The 16,663-nt window shown below is 47.4% G+C and overlaps 1 protein-coding gene across 3 annotated transcripts in view; it reads left to right on the top strand.

Annotated features, from left to right (window-relative positions):
- Positions 1-2,236, top strand: part of LOC143974381 (uncharacterized) — a 44,821-nt gene extending 42,585 nt beyond the window's left edge. For all 3 annotated transcript variants that reach the window (XR_013272203.1, XR_013272202.1, XM_077475678.1), the window contains one exon: positions 415-2,236. The gene's annotated coding sequence lies outside the window, so the exon portion shown is untranslated. The remainder of the gene's footprint in view (positions 1-414) is intronic.
- Positions 2,237-16,663: the final 14,427 nt, after the last annotated feature.

Below are 16,663 nucleotides of genomic sequence, written 5' to 3'. Positions count from 1 at the left end.
CATCACGTCGAGCTGCGCGCATGCGCCCCCCCCCCCTACTGGCATTTTACAGTTAGATCCCACATGTGATTTGCAGTTCATTCCAGACTCTAAGTTGACTGAGTGGTGTGAGTGGGATACAGAAGTGAAAAAAGATGCACTGGGAGAATATTGTGTTACCCTAGTACCTTTAGAAATGGGATGTCTGAAAAAAGGACAACAAATAGGACAGATAATAATTATACCTAAACGTCTACGGGTACATGGGAAAATGTATTCTGCCCAATTAGGTACCAAGGTGTGGGTAGCTCCAAGTGTAGCTGAGAGGGGAAGAGCTAAAGGAAGGAAGGGAGAAATTGTGGCCTGGGGACCCGGGTCCACAGCTTTAGTTTTAATTGAACAGGAAGACCAACCTATTTATGTTCCTATCCACAGATTGTTGCCGTTGCCATGAGGACACTACTATGGCTTCAGATGATGACCAGCCTCGTTTTTGGTGGAACAGCACAGAAGAACTTCTTCCATGAGACTCTGAAAGCAACAGCTCATGTTTTTAATGTTACAAACTGTTGGGTGTGTGGACAAACACCCTGCGCTGCACCTGAAGGCATACCATTATATGGACTACCAGTTAACATTAGCTGGTTGCCTTTGGATGATCCTTGGAGAATAGCAATAATGAATAGAGCTATGGACAGTTTGACTAATCCATCATGTAAAAACATACCAACTAATTTTGGCCCAGAGGAATATTCTATAAAGTTATCCCGTAAAGCCACTGGTGTATTGTGTGTACAAAGACCTAGTACCAATGACTCATATTCTATAGAACTGGGAAATAGTAATTGTGATTATGTAGTAACAGATCATTGGAATAATATCGCTATGGTGCAGGTGGTGGGGAGAGGAGAAGTATTTGATTTTGAAGTAGATGGGTACCGCATAGGAGGATCTGCATTTAAAAATGATACACATGTGTGTTTGGCCAAAGATAGTGCCCTTATTAGCTGTGTAAATCTGTCTAAAAATCAAACACGTGTCAAATATGTTTTGACAGTACTGGATTCACCAAACTACTTGTACTCCATTGCCTTATCAATTCTATTTTATATGTGGTTTGAACGCTTATAAATGGCTACCACCAAATTGGTCAGGGAGCTGCTATATTGGACATGTAGTACCAAAAGTCTGTATAGTTTTTAATAATCCACCTGGAAGGGTAAGGAATTGGAAAAGGAGCATAGGTTCCTCAGAAATACAAGATATACCCGAGGGGTGGGATGTCACTGAAGGAGATAGATTGGCTATGATTATTCTTCCTCAGTATGGAGTGGCTCGGACAGTGCAAATGCTGAGGAGAATGTCTAAAATCATAGAATATGCGTTCAACAAAACATTTGATAGTATTGATGCTCTTACAGAAGAGGTTAGGCAAATGAGATTGGTGGTACTACAAAACAGAGCTGCTTTAGATTTTATTCTTGCTGCCAAGGGAGGGGTATGTGCTTTAATTGGGGATGAATGTTGTTCCTATATTACAGATAGTAGTGAAAACATTGAGTCAGAATTAACAGAGGCCCGAAAAGCTGTTGGTAAACTTCATTCTATCTCTAATGATGGGATATTTGCGTGGCTTGGTCAACTGGGGCAACAAGTGGTTATGTATATTGCATGGTTTATTTTATTAGCATTAGGAATTTTTATTATAGTGAAGATTATTTTTGTCTGTATTAGTAAATGTACAACATCTACTATTGAGGCTTTACCTATACGTAAGTCTGTAGATTATGTCTATGACTTGAGTTCATTGTGAATCAAGGGGTGGAATGTAGTACGGGTCTATATTTATCATTGATTTACAAAGAACTTGGGATAATGAGTTATTAACTATGATATTTTTAAGGCGATATATATGTGTATGTTTCTGCATACATTGATTTCACTGAGCTCACAGATAGTCAGTCACTCACAGATGGCCACATTGTCTTGGCACCATTGTGGCTAGTCTTTTGTGGGTGCCAGATAAAACCAGCTTTTTCGCGCTTCTTTCAAGCCTATAAATTGCCAGTCAATACAGAAGGCCATTGAACTTCATCTAGGACGGAAAGTGCCTAGGACTTGCACAGATTGTCGTCTCCAGAAGCTGAAGAAGCTACAGGGGTTCCCTGGATTGAAAGCTGAATGAATTTTTATCTTTGTATTGTATCATCTGTAACACATCTGTAACCGAAGCTAAGTAAATCTACTTTTTATTACATTCTATGTGTGTGTTTTAATCCTTGCATTTACTGACCACATATCTGAAAGGGTAAATATCTAAATGAACCTAGGGTTAAATATAACACACAATTTAACCCCTTAATACACATGTCTTACATAATTATTCAGGTTGAAAAAATACACTAGTCCATCTAATTCAATCAAAAAAGAAAAAAAAAACACACACGCAAACAGAAAACCTCTCTCTATACTGTCCTATACCCATAGTTGATCTAGAGGAAGACACCAGGTGCAGTCAACAGAGTCGAGCAGACTCCACTCTACCAATTCAACACAAATCTAAAAAAAAAAATCACTGCAATCTGATATTTACTGTTCTTTATTGTTAGAACAGTAAGAGCACTTTCACACTGAGGCGGTGGGGGGCGTCGGCGGTAAAGTGCCGCTATTGTTAGCATTGCTTTACAGTAATTTTAGTGCCACTTTTCGGCCGCTAGTTGGCCAATTTTAACCCCCGCTAGCGGACGATGAAGGGGTTAAAAGCTCCTGGGTAGGGCCGCTGCCGAAGCCATTTGCAGGCACTTCGGCGGCGCTGCCCATTAATTTCAGTGGGCAGGGGCGCTTTAGGAGCAGTGTATACACCGCCCCCATTGTGAAAGTAGCCTAAAGATGTGAAAGTCACTTTTACAGTTGGTGGTGCCAAGTGTGTGTAGATAAATTCAAACAACTTTTGGATGTGTTGCTTAGCAAACACAATGTACAGGGATATGAAGAATGGAAGTGACATAAACACACACACTCAGGTTGAACTGGATGAACTGGTATTTTTTTCAACCTTACCAACTATGCAACTATGTAATATTTCCTGCTCAAAAACAGAATATCTTTATTGTCAGCACATGCTCTTCAAAAAACTGTACAACAGTTTCATGCCCCTGGCACTTCACTAGGTAAAATGATAATTAAGCTACACAAATAGCTCCATTAAATAAATAAATTACTGTATCAAACATTGGCAATCGTGATGGTATTTTGTATATATTTGTATCCACACATAAGTCATAACTGAAGGATCAAGAAGAACAATGTATCTCAATGGATACTCAACATCATAAAATAGATGTAAATTAAAATCCCTGTCTAATCTGTCAGTAGATAATCTTTTCATTCCCAACACGTCCAATTTTTTCAGTGTGAGACCCTGCAGTCAGTTTCCCTTGTGCTGAAGTTGAATCAGTTCAGACATTGGTTCCTGTTGTCAAATCAAACAACAATACACATGTCAACCTTCCCATGGGGTGTATATGCTCACCTTTCATTGTAACCTAATCAATATAGAGGAAACAGAATCACCCAACAAAGACATTCATTCTGTAAAAGAAATCAAGTATTACCTGTCTCTATGCATTTTTCAGACAAGGGAATTTTGAGACAGGTCTCTGTTTCATGATTTTTGGTGATGTGCCCAGATCGAACAGTGGAGGTGACGATATTTTCACGTGAAGAAAAAAGCAAGTATAGAAAATAAAACGATTAACTTCATTACATTTTGAAAGGTTAAACATGGATTATGATCTACATAGATTTAGTTTTATGATATTGAGCATTTTTGTATTTCATTTAGAGAGTTTTTTTTTTAGAGGCTACAGAATGGTTCCCGAGATACATTGTTCTTCTTGACTCCTTAGTTATGACTTATGTGTGGACACAAATAAATAAAAATACAAGGTTGCAAATTTTTAAAACAAAGAATCTGTGTTGAGTATGGATGAGATGTTTTCTTCTGATTGCATGCTCTTCTTTTTGTATTTTATTTTTATTACTAGAATTTGTTGATGTATGGGCGTTAGCGGGTGGAAGTATCTGTGTGTTTTCATTGTGGGACTTATATTTTACAATTGGACAGATGTACTTACAATTAACAGTTTCAGTTTTTGTAGAAGAAACAATTGTTTTTTTTTTGCAATTTTGCAATTTTTCAGGGCAAACTTTCAGGTTATGTCCCCTTCTTTAAGGTCCAAGCAGTACTAATTTAACAAATTCACAAAGGTTTTAACAGAATGTTAAAAAAAAAGAGACACTCTTGAAGGTTGCAAGTGCACTAATATGACTACAATCAACTCAAGCAAGTTTTTGTAGAAGAAATTTTAGTGTGTGTTGCACCTCTCTTGGATTTGTATGTATGTAGATATCATATACAGTCAAGGCCGGACTGGGAATAAAAACCAGCCCTGGAAAGTGGGGAGTGGAGAGCACTTGGGGGGGAGAACATGGGGGAGCACTGGGGGGAGTGGAGAGCACCTGGGGGAGAACAGGGGGGAGCACTGGGGGGAACAGGGGAGAGAGCACTGGGGGGAGAAAAGGGGGAGCACTGGGGGGAGTGGAGAGCACTGGGGGGAGCACTGGGGGGGAAGAACAGGGGAGAGAGCACTGGGGAGAAGAGCACTGGGGAGAAGAGCACTGGAGGGAGTGCAGAGCACTGAGGGGAGAACGGGGGGGCACTGGGGGAGTGGAGAGCACTGGGGGGTAGAACAGGGGGAGAGCACTGGGAGGTGGAACAGGGGGGAGAGCACTGGGGGAGTAGAGAGCACTTGGGGGGAGAACAGGGGGGAGAGCACTGGGGGGGTAACAGGGGGGAGATCACTGGGGGGGGGGCAGGGGGGAGAGCACGGGGGGGAGAACAGAGGGGAGATCACTGGTGGAAATCACTGGGGGGGGAGAGTACTCTCACCTCTCCTCCCCACCATACACCCCCTCCCCCCACCATACACTATACATACACCCCTCCCCCCACCATACACTATACATACACCCCTCCCCCACCATACACTATACATACACCCCTCCCCCCACCATACACTATACATACACACCTCCCCCACCATACACCCCCTCCCCCGCCCATACATTATACATACACCCCCCCTCCCCCACCATACACCCCCTTCCCCCCACCATACATTATACATACACCCCCCTCCCCCCACCATACACACACCCCTCTGCCCTACTGACACCGTCCTCTGCCCTACTGACACCATCCTCTGCTCTACTGACACCGTCCTCTGCCTTACTGACACCGTCCTCTGCCCTACTGACACCGTCCTCTTCCCTACTGACACCGTCCTCTTCCCTACTGACACCGTCCACTGCCCTACTGACACTGTCCACTGCCCTACTGACACCGGCCACTGTCCTACTGACACCATTTACTGCTCTACTGACACCATTTACTGCCCTACTGACACAGTTTATTGCCCTACTGACACAGTTTACTGCCCTACTGACACCATTTACTGCTCTACTGACACAGTTTACTGCCCTACTGACACAGTTTACTTCCCTACTGACACAGTTTACTGCCCTACTGACACCGTTTACTGCTCTACTGACACTGTCCACTGCTCTACTGACACCATTTACACACACCCCTCCCCCCACCATACACCCCTTCCCCCCACCATACACTATACATACACCCCTCCCCCCACCATACACTATACATACACACCTCCCCCACCATACACCCCCTCCCCCCTCCATACATTATACATACACCCCCCCTACTGACACAGTTTACTGCCCTACTGACACCATTTACTGCTCTACTGACACAGTTTACTGCCCTACTGACACAGTTTACTTCCCTACTGACACAGTTTACTGCCCTACTGACACCGTTTACTGCTCTACTGACACTGTCCACTGCTCTACTGACACCATTTACACACACCCCTCCCCCCACCATACACCCCTTCCCCCCACCATACACTATACATACACCCCTCCCCCCACCATACACTATACATACACACCTCCCCCACCATACACCCCCTCCCCCCACCATACATTATACATACACCCCCCTCCCCCACCATACACCCCCTTCCCCCCACCATACATTATACATACACCCCCCTCCCCCCACCATACACACACCCCTCTGCCCTACTGACACCGTCCTCTGCCCTACTGACACCATCCTCTGCTCTACTGACACCGTCCTCTGCCCTACTGACACCATCCACTGCCCTACTGACACCGTCCACTGCCCTACTGACACCGTCCTCTGCCTTACTGACACCGTCCTCTGCCCTACTGACACCGTCCTCTTCCCTACTGACACCATCCACTGCCCTACTGACACCGTCCACTGCCCTACTGACACCGTCCACTGTCCTACTGACACCATTTACTGCTCTACTGACACCATTTACTGCCCTACTGACACAGTTTACTGCCCTACTGACACCATTTACTGCTCTACTGACACAGTTTACTGCCCTACTGACACAGTTTACTTCCCTACTGACACAGTTTACTGCCCTACTGACACCGTTTACTGCTCTACTGACACTGTCCACTGCTCTACTGACACCATTTACACACACCCCTCCCCCCACCATACACCCCTTCCCCCCACCATACACTATCTATACACCCCCTCCATACACTATCCATATATACAGTCCCCCCATATATACCGTTCTCCACTCCCCAGACAGCATCCATATATAAAGTTCTCACCAGGTGACACCGTCCTCTACCCTACTGACACCGTCCACTGCTCTACTGACACCGTCCACTGCTCTACTGACACCGTCCTCTGCTCTAATGACACCGTCCTCTGCCCTAATGACCCCATCCACTGCTCTACTGACACCGTCCTCTGCCCTACTGACACCGTCCTCTGCCCTACTGACACCGTCCACTGCCCTACTGACACCGTCCTCTGCCCTACTGACACTGTCCACTGCTCTACTGACACCGTCCTCTGCCCTACTGACACCGTCCTCTGCCCTACTGACACCGTCCACTGCCCTACTAACACCGTCCACTGCCCTACTGACACCGTCCTCTGCCCTACTGACACCGTCCTCTGCCCTACTGACACCGTCCACTGCCCTACTGCCACCATTTACTGCCCTACTGACACCGTTTACTGCCCTACTGACACCGTTTACTGCTCTACTGACACCGTCCACTGCTCTACTGACACCATTTACACACACCCTCCCCCCACCATACACCCCCCCTCCCTCCACCATACACTATACATACACCCCCTCCATACACTATCTATATATACAGTCCCCCCATATATACTGTTCTCCACTCCCCAGACAGCATCCATATATACAGTTCTCACCAGGTGACACTGTCCTCTGCCCTACTGACACCGTCCACTGCTCTTCTGACACCATTCACTGCCCTACTGACACCGTCCTCTGCTCTACTGACACCGTCCTCTGCCCTACTGACACCATCTTCTGCCCTACTGACACCGTCTTCTGCCCTACTGACACCGTCCTCTGCCCTACTAACACCATTTACTGCTCTACTGACACCGTCCTCTGGTCTACTGACACCATTTTCTGCCCTACTGACACCATTTACTGCCCTACTGACACCATTTACTGCCCTACTGACACCGTCCACTGCTCTACTGACACCGTCCACTGCTCTACTGACACCATTTACTGCTCTACTGACACCGTCCTCTGCCCTACTGACACCATTTACTGCCCTACTGACACCGTTTACTGCTCTACTGACACAGTTTACTGCTCTACTGACACCGTCCGCTGCTCTACTGACACCGTCCACTGCTCTACTGACACCGTCCTCTGCTCCACTGACACCATTTACTGCTCCACTGACACCATTTACTGCTCCACTGCTCTACTGACACCGTCCACTGCTCTACTGACACCATTTACTGCCTTACTGACATTGTCTACTGCCTGCCCTACTGACACTGTCCACTGCTCTACTGACACTGTCCACTGCTCTACTGACACCATTTACTGCTCTATTGACAACGTCCACTGCTCTGCTGACACCATTTACTGCTCTACTGACACCGTCCACTGCTCTACTGACACCATTTACTGCCCTGACACTGTATACTGCCTGCCCTACTGACACTGTCCGCTGCTCTACTGACACTGTCCTCTGCCCTACTGACACCATTTACTGCTCTACTGACACCGTTTACTGCTCTACTGACACCGTCCACTGCTCTACTGACACCGTCCTCTGCTCTACTGACACCATTTACTGCTCCACTGACACCATTTACTGCTCCACTGACACCATTTACTGCTCTACTGACACTGTCCGCTGCTCTACTGACACCATTTACTGCTCTACTGACACCGTCCTCTGGTCTACTGACACAGTTTTCTGCCCTACTGTCACCATTTACTGCCCTACTGACACAGTTTTCTGCTCTACTGACACCGTCCACTGCTCTACTGACACCATTTTCTGCTCTACTGACACTGTCCTCACACCATTTACTGCCCTACTGACACCGTCCACTGCTCTACTGACACCGTCCACTGCTCTACTGACACCATTTACTGCTCTACTGACACCATTTACTTCTCTACTGACACCGCCCTCGTCTCTACTGACACCGTCCTCTGCTCTACTGACACCGTCCTCTGCTCTACTGACACCATTTACTGCTCCACTGACACCATTTACTGCTCCACTGCTCTACTGACACCATCCACTGCTCTACTGACACCGTCCTCTGCCCTACTGACACCATTTACTGCTCTACTGACACCGTTTACTGCTCTACTGACACCGTCCACTGCTCTACTGACACCATCCACTGCTCTACTGACACCGTCCTCTGCTCTACTGACATTATTTACTGCTCCACTGACACCATTTACTGCTCTACTGACACTGTCCGCTGCTCTACTGACACCATTTACTGCTCTACTGACACCGTCCTCTGGTCTACTGACACAGTTTTCTGCCCTACTGACACCATTTACTGCCCTACTGACACAGTTTTCTGCTCTACTGACACTGTCCACTGCTCTACTGACACCATTTACTGCCCTACTGACACCGTCCACTGCTCTACTGACACCGTCCACTGCTCTACTGACACCATTTACTGCTCTACTGACACCATTTACTTCTCTACTGACACCGTCCTCGTCTCTACTGACACCGTCCTCTGCTCTACTGACACCGTCCTCTGCTCTACTGACACCATTTACTGCTCCACTGACACCATTTACTGCTCCACTGCTCTATTGACACTGTCCACTGCTCTACTGACACCATTTACTGCCTTACCAACATTGTCTACTGCCAGCCCTACTGACACTGTCCACTGCCCTACTGACACTGTCCACTTGCTCTAATGACACCATTTACTGCTCTATTGACAGCGTCCACTGCTCTACTGACACCGTTTACTGCCTTACTGACATTGTCTACTGCCTGTCCTACTGACACTGTCCACTGCCCTACTGACACTGTCCACTGCTCTACTGACACCATTTACTGCTCTACTGACACCGTCCACTGCACTATTGACACCGTCCACTGCACTATTGACACCGTCCACTGCTCTACTGACACCGTCCACTGCTCTACTGACACCGTCCACTGCTCTACTGACACTGTCCACTGCTCTACTGACACTGTCCACTGCCCTACTGACACCATTTACTGCTCTACTGACACTGTCCACTGTTCTACTGACACTGTCCACTGTTCTACTGACACCATTTACTGCCCTACTGACACCATTTACTGCCCTACTGACACCGTCCTCTGCTCTACTGACACTGTTCACTGCTCTACTGACACTGTCCACTGCCCTACTGACACCATTTACTGTTCTACTGACACTGTCCACTGTTCTACTGACACTGTCCACTGCTCTACTGACACCATTTACTGCTCTACTGACACTGTCCACTGTTCTACTGACACTGTCCACTGTTCTACTGACACCATTTACTGCCCTACTGACACCATTTACTGCCCTACTGACACCGTCCTCTGCTCTACTGACACTGTTCACTGCTCTACTGACACTGTCCACTGCCCTACTGACACCATTTACTGTTCTACTGACACTGTCCACTGTTCTACTGACACTGTCCACTGCTCTACTGACCCCATTTACTGCCCTACTGACACTGTCCACTGCCCTACTGACACTGTCCACTGCCCTACTGACACCATTTACTGCTCTACTGACACTTTACACTGCCCTACTGACACTGTCCACTGCCCTACTGACACCATTTACTGCTCTATTGACACCGTCCACTGCCCTACTGACACCATCCACTGTTCTACTGGCTGACAGTGTCCACTTTTTTAAGGTAGGCTATTTTCACTGACATTTCTTTTATTAATCGAATTATATTTTATGGGTACACTAAATGCTTTTGTTTACAATCGTAACGTTTTCCTCTCCCCCATCCTTTTTTTTATTTTTTTGTTTTCGTGTCTCCATCCTCCTCCCCCCCCCCTTCTTGCCACCCCACATCCCAGCCTACCTTGCTGTCTTCTAACAGGCTGGAGATACTGGAACATGGTCTCACCGGACACCACAGCACTGGGAAGGTCACCTGGATGGGACCCACAGACACAACATGGCTACGATTACGGTAGTGTCCTATAATGTGCGAGGTATGTGCTCCCCCAACAAGCAAAATAGGATATGGTTAGAGCTAAAACGCTTGGGGGTGCAAGTGGTGTTTTTACAGGAGACCCACTTCACAGATACCTCTCTCCCTAAATTGCCCACACACCTATTCTCGCAATGGTATTTGTGTAATTCGCCCAAGCCCAAATCCAGGGGCACGGCCATAGCTATACACAAAAATTGCCAGTTCCAACCCCTGGAACACAGGGTGGACCCCCAAGGCCGATATGTGTTCCTGAAAGGCAAGGCACTATCCTAGGACCTAGGACAGACATATACGTTTGCCACGATTTAGGCCTGCTGGACCGAAAAATAAAGTTATTAAGCTATCTAGCTCACACTTACTATGAGCACGGTAACAAGTGTGGCAGACTTGACATAATTTATGCCCATGTGCATAAATTATGCTCTCCCACTGGGGAACCTGCACAACACACGTCCAAGATAGCTATCATGTTTCACGATAACTATGCGAACTTGTACAATTTAGACCTCGCCTCCTCCTAGGCAGGCATAGCTCTCAAGAAGTCACAAATACACTCATATCTCTCTTCCATAGGGCTCCCCACCCACACCCTGAACCAGGCGACTGACCTAGAATGCCCAATTACCTCGGCCGAAATACTAGCCACAATTAAATCCATGCCTACGGGCAAGAGTCCTGGCCCCGACGGCTTCACAAGGGCCTACTATTTAAAGTTTTTTGATAAGCTGCATTCCCCTTTATGTGCCCTCCTCAATTCCCTGGCTTCGGGTGGGGCCCTGCCACAAGAGACCTTGTTGGCACACATTACCGTACTCCCAAAGGAAGGGAAGGATCCCACCCAACCGCAAAGCTATCGCTCAATCTCCCTCCTGAACACGGACCTTAAAATCTTTTGTAAAATTATTGCCAACCGCCTGAAACTGCTGCTACCGGAGTTGATTCACGCCGACCAGACAGGCTTTATTACGGAGCAGGAAGCCAGGGACAACTCCAATAGAGCCCTCCAGCTTATCCATTGGGCACGTGCACGCGGTCGGATGCCTCCATACCTGATTCTGTCTACGGATGCGGAGAAGGCATTCGACTGCGTGGATTGGGATTTCCGGAACGCAGTGCTTCGGGGAACGGGACTGGGCCCACGTATGCTACAATGGATCTCGGCCCTTTATGTGTCTCCCACTGCTCGGGTCAAGGTGAATGGCGGCCTCTCCTCACCGTTCCCTTTTTGAAACGGCACGAGTGCCCGCTCTCGCCCCTCCTATTTGCCCTGATATTGGAACCATTATTGCAGAGGGTCAGAGACAAGCAAAACGTCAAGGGGGTGCTAGCGGGTTCCCTAGAACACAAACTTTCTGCTTATGCAGACGATATACTGTTTCATGTAGTGGACCCTCAGGTCTCGTTGCCGAATCTAATGGGTGAACTACAGGCGTATGGCGAGGTGTCCAATTTTCGGATAAACTACTCTAAATCAGAGGTATTGTTGATCACCATCCCTCCGGCTATGGGGGACTCCCTGAGGGGCTCATTTCTGTTTACATGGACCAGCCCCTCCATGAAATATCTAGGTGTCCAACTTACAGATAGTCCTGATTCACTCTTTACCTGGGTGGGACGAACGAATATTTTGAAAATTACAATACTGCCCGCATTCTGTTTCTCCTGCAAATGATACCGATACACCTACCACAAAGTTTTTTCTCAGATATACGTAGCCTCTTTATTAAGTTTGTGTGGGGTGGAAAGAAGCCACGTTTGGCCATAGCAACGCTCCAACGAACTGAGCTGAAAGGGGGTCTAGGCGTACCCAACATACTCCAATACTACCAAGCGATCACATTACAACGCATTCTTAATTGGAGGTTCCACACGTCATTTAAGTTATGGGTCCCCCTGGAGAAAACTATGATGGGCAGGGATTTGTCCTATGCACCCTGGGTCCCTGCTGGGGACAGGGGGCTTTCAACGTGGGTCTCCCCATTAACAGTTCACTCCCTGGAAACGTGGGATAGGGTGAACACACGCCTTGCACTGGCACCGCATTTATCCCCTTTGACACCAGTGAGTGGGTACCCATGGTTCCCCCCATGGGAACAGATGGCCGCGTTTGGCCCATGGACAAGGGATGGGAAGGTTAGCCTGGAAAGATTTATAGAAGGGGGGGGGCGGTGATACCGCTTTCTACCCTGAGGGAACGATATGGTAGCTTCCCCTTTGATTTCTGGAGACACCGCCGACTAGAAACCTTCATAGCTAAGTGTCGCAGACAAACACCACCCAGAACGACACTGACATACTTTGAGAACATGTGGACATCCACAGAGCCACTGACACACATGATTTCGGCGATGTATGGACTGTTAGAGTCCCCCATGCCCAATCCCAAGCCACACTACATTACAGAATGGGAAAAAGATCTCCAACATGATTTCACAGATGACCAGCTACATCATTTATACCTCCTGACACATACCAGCTCGATAGACTCTAAGACCCAAGAAAATAATTATAAGATTCTATCGAGGTGGTACAGGGTGCCCGCCACCTTGGCCAGAATTTTCCCAAACACTTCAGACATATGCTGGAGGGGATGTGGAATGAAAGGCACATTTCTACATATTTGGTGGGAGTGCCCTGTGTTAGCACCATTCTGGACTATGGTCCGCAGACATATCTCAGATAGTCTAGGTATAGATATCCCGGCCCTGCCTAAGCACTTCTTGCTCCACATCCCCCCTATGCCTCTATCGCGATATAAAAGGAGTGCACTCCCCCACCTCCTCAATGCAGCCAAACGTTTATTACCACTACATTGGAAAAGCTTGCAGATCCCAAGCGAACAGGACTGGTTGGGGAAGGTGGGAGAGATTATGGAGGCGGAGAGTTGGCTGGCCACCTGTAGAGATACCAGGGAGAAACAAAGACAGCTTGGAAAACCCATGTCCAGACCACAAATGCGACCCCGTCCAGTCTAGATGTTGCCCTTCTTGCTCTAGCGGATCCAGAATTTTGGAGACTTGTCCAGGCGAACCTTCCTCCACCAACTACAGCCTCTGCTCGTGAGTAGACATCAGTGAATCCAGTGAGACACGATGATTACACTTCCCCCCCCCCTTCCAACTTTCTTCTCTTTTTGTTCCCCCTTCGCTACTCCTTATACTCTACTGGTTAATGTTTTGTTTTTTGTTATTCTCCCTCCTATACGCTTTAAGTATCACCTGATTGGTCGTTGGTTTCTTGACCTTTCTGGGTACTTCGAGTCCATCTTTGTTATATATAAGGTGGGAGTCATTTGTAAAAGCCTTTTAAACTGTGACGGAAGGGCACCCCACCCTCCTCCAATATGGGGGAAGGGCCTGCCCATGTGGACCGAATGTCTGGGGCAGGAAGGGTGTTGTTCTGGGGATCTTGTATGGAAATGACTCTCTGTCGCCATGTATGTTCACCTGTACTTGGACCACGTTGTATGTATTCCCACTCCTCCCCTACGGCTCCCCCCTCCCCTTATCTCCCTCACGTATGTTGATTTCCTGTGATGTTCTTTTTTGTTCAAAACTTGAAAATGAAAATAAAAATTATACAAAAAAAAAAGACTTGTTTGACATGCTGTTAAAAACAGTGAGTCCACTCACCGAGTGGGCTCACTGTTTCTAACAGCATATCAAACAAGAAGTCCTGCACTCTTTTTTTTGCAAATATCAATTTTATTAGTTTTTTGAAGAATACGAACACACATACGGGGAAGACCCCCAAACAGACAACAAGAAATAAACAAAAAGAAGAGAAAAGAGGTCGCAGCCTCACAAACTCACTATACGTATACAGGCATGGCAACATATAATCCATCAACCTAACATGCCCTGTCCACTGTCTTCGCAGGTAAAACCCAACTGGTCCGTACCGGTACTGACATCTGTGCCATGTTCCATAAGGCAGATACGCCAGAGTCTCATTTCGAGCCCTGACATAAGAATCTCAGGAGCAGGTGTGAGACCGCTGCCCAGAGAGGGAGTGAGGACAGAGATAAAGGCAAGAGAGTAATAGAAAAGAAGGAGGGATGGGGAAGAGGGGGGGGGGGCGGAGAGACAAAGGAAGGCGGTAGCGGGCGCGTAGGGGGGGGGGGAAGGAAGGGGTGGGATCAGCGTCGCCCATACGGCATGCCTCAGAGAAACAGCAAAACAATTAGTTGCCAAGCAGGAGTTTGCCCTCATCCGAGTATATAAACGCATTCCAAAGAGACCAAGTCTTACGATACGCCTCCTGGCGATCTTGGGCTGTAAACACCAGATCCTCCAACTTGTTTATATCTTCCACCTTCCGTATCCACATCGCCGCGGAAGGCGGTGTCTGTTGTTTCCAAAGCAAGGGGATGCAGGACTTGGCTGCATTTGTTAGGTGACGTAGTATCGAACGTGTGTATTTCCTAGGGGGAATGTCTGAAACGTGCAGTAAAAAGAAGGCTGGGTCATTAGGGATTTGCCAAGTCCTGCACTCTTAGCCCCCGCGGTGCTGCACTCTATTAATGCTCCTCCTGCTGATCACACCGACAAGCTGCTCCTTAATGCTGTGTGCTGCTGACAGTTTCCTCCATAGATAGAGCACTGCCCTGTCTAACATACTAAGGCAGGATGCATGATGGGCACTGTTAGGCTGCTGGGCACTGGTGAGACACAGGCAGGCTGCATGATGGGCACTGATAAGCTGCTGTGCACTGGTGAGGCACAGGCAGGCTGCAAATGATGGGCACTGGTAAGCTGCTGGGCACTGGTGAGGCACAGGCAGGCTGCAAATGATGGGCACTGGTAAGCTGCTGGGCACTGGTGAGGCACAGGCAGGCTGCAAATGATGGGCACTGGTACCACGTCTGCAGTCTCTGACCATGTCCTATACCACGTCTGCAGCCTCTGATCATCTCCTGTATTATGTCTGCAGTTTCTGACCATCTGTTGTACAATGTCTGCAGTCTCTGACCATGTCCTGTACCACGTCTGCAGTCTCTGACCATATCCTGTACCACGCCTGCAGTCTCTGACCATGTCCTATACCACGTCTGCAGTCTCTGATCATCTCCTGTATTATGTCTGCAGTCTCTGACCATCTGTTATATGCCTGCAGTCTCTGACCATCTCTTGTACCATGTCTGCAGTCTCTGACCATCTCCTGTATTATGTCTGCAGTCTTTGATAATCTCCTGTACCATGTCTGTAGTTTCTGACCATCTCCTGTACCATGTCTGCAGTCTCTGACCACCTCCTGTACCATGTCTGCAGTCTCTGACCATCTCCTGCATAAAAATATTTTTTAAAAACAGTCATTTTTCGGTATCTGGCATTTTCGGTATCGGTTTTCGGCCTAGTGTATTTTTAATTTTTGGTATCGGTTTCGGCACCAAAAAACCCATTTGTGCACCCCTAATTTGCAGCCCTCCTCCAGCTTTGGTGTCCCCGAAAATGGCCACTGCTCCTCCTGTACTAAGGATATTTTCTTTCTCCAGCCCTGTGTATCAGTCATAGGTAGGAAGTAACAAGCTGCCTCAGGGAAGAAATTTCTGCAGGACAGCTAAAAAGGGCCACATGCCAGGCAAAACAAACCCCCGAACAAAAGTGTTTGGCCCCCCAAAAAAACACAAATGCAATACACAACAAAAAAAACAAAAAAAAAATCCTAAACTTGTTTTTTTTTTCCCCTGGTAAATAAGGCTGGCAAGGGGAACTTTCATCATTGTGTGTTGGGAGTAGGGATGAGCCGAACACCCCCCGGTTTGGTTCGCACCAGAACTTTCGAACGGACCGCAAATTCGTGCGAACTTTAGAACCCCATTGAAGTCTATGGCCTCGAATGTTCGAAATAAAAAGTGCTAATTTTAATGGCTAATATGCAAGATGTTGTCCTAAAAAGGGTTTGGGGACCTGGCTTCTGACCCAGGGGACATGGGTCAATGCCTAAAATGTTTTTAAAAACGGCCGTCTTTTCGGGAGCACTGATTTTTATTTTTTTTTTGCAGG

Source organism: Lithobates pipiens, unplaced genomic scaffold (genome assembly GCF_037356315.1).
Source record: "Lithobates pipiens isolate NorthernLeopardFrog02 unplaced genomic scaffold, aLitPip1_a1.2 Scaffold_13, whole genome shotgun sequence".
Lineage (NCBI taxonomy): Eukaryota > Metazoa > Chordata > Amphibia > Anura > Ranidae > Lithobates > Lithobates pipiens.
This window is presented reverse-complemented; position numbering and strand designations above follow the sequence as displayed.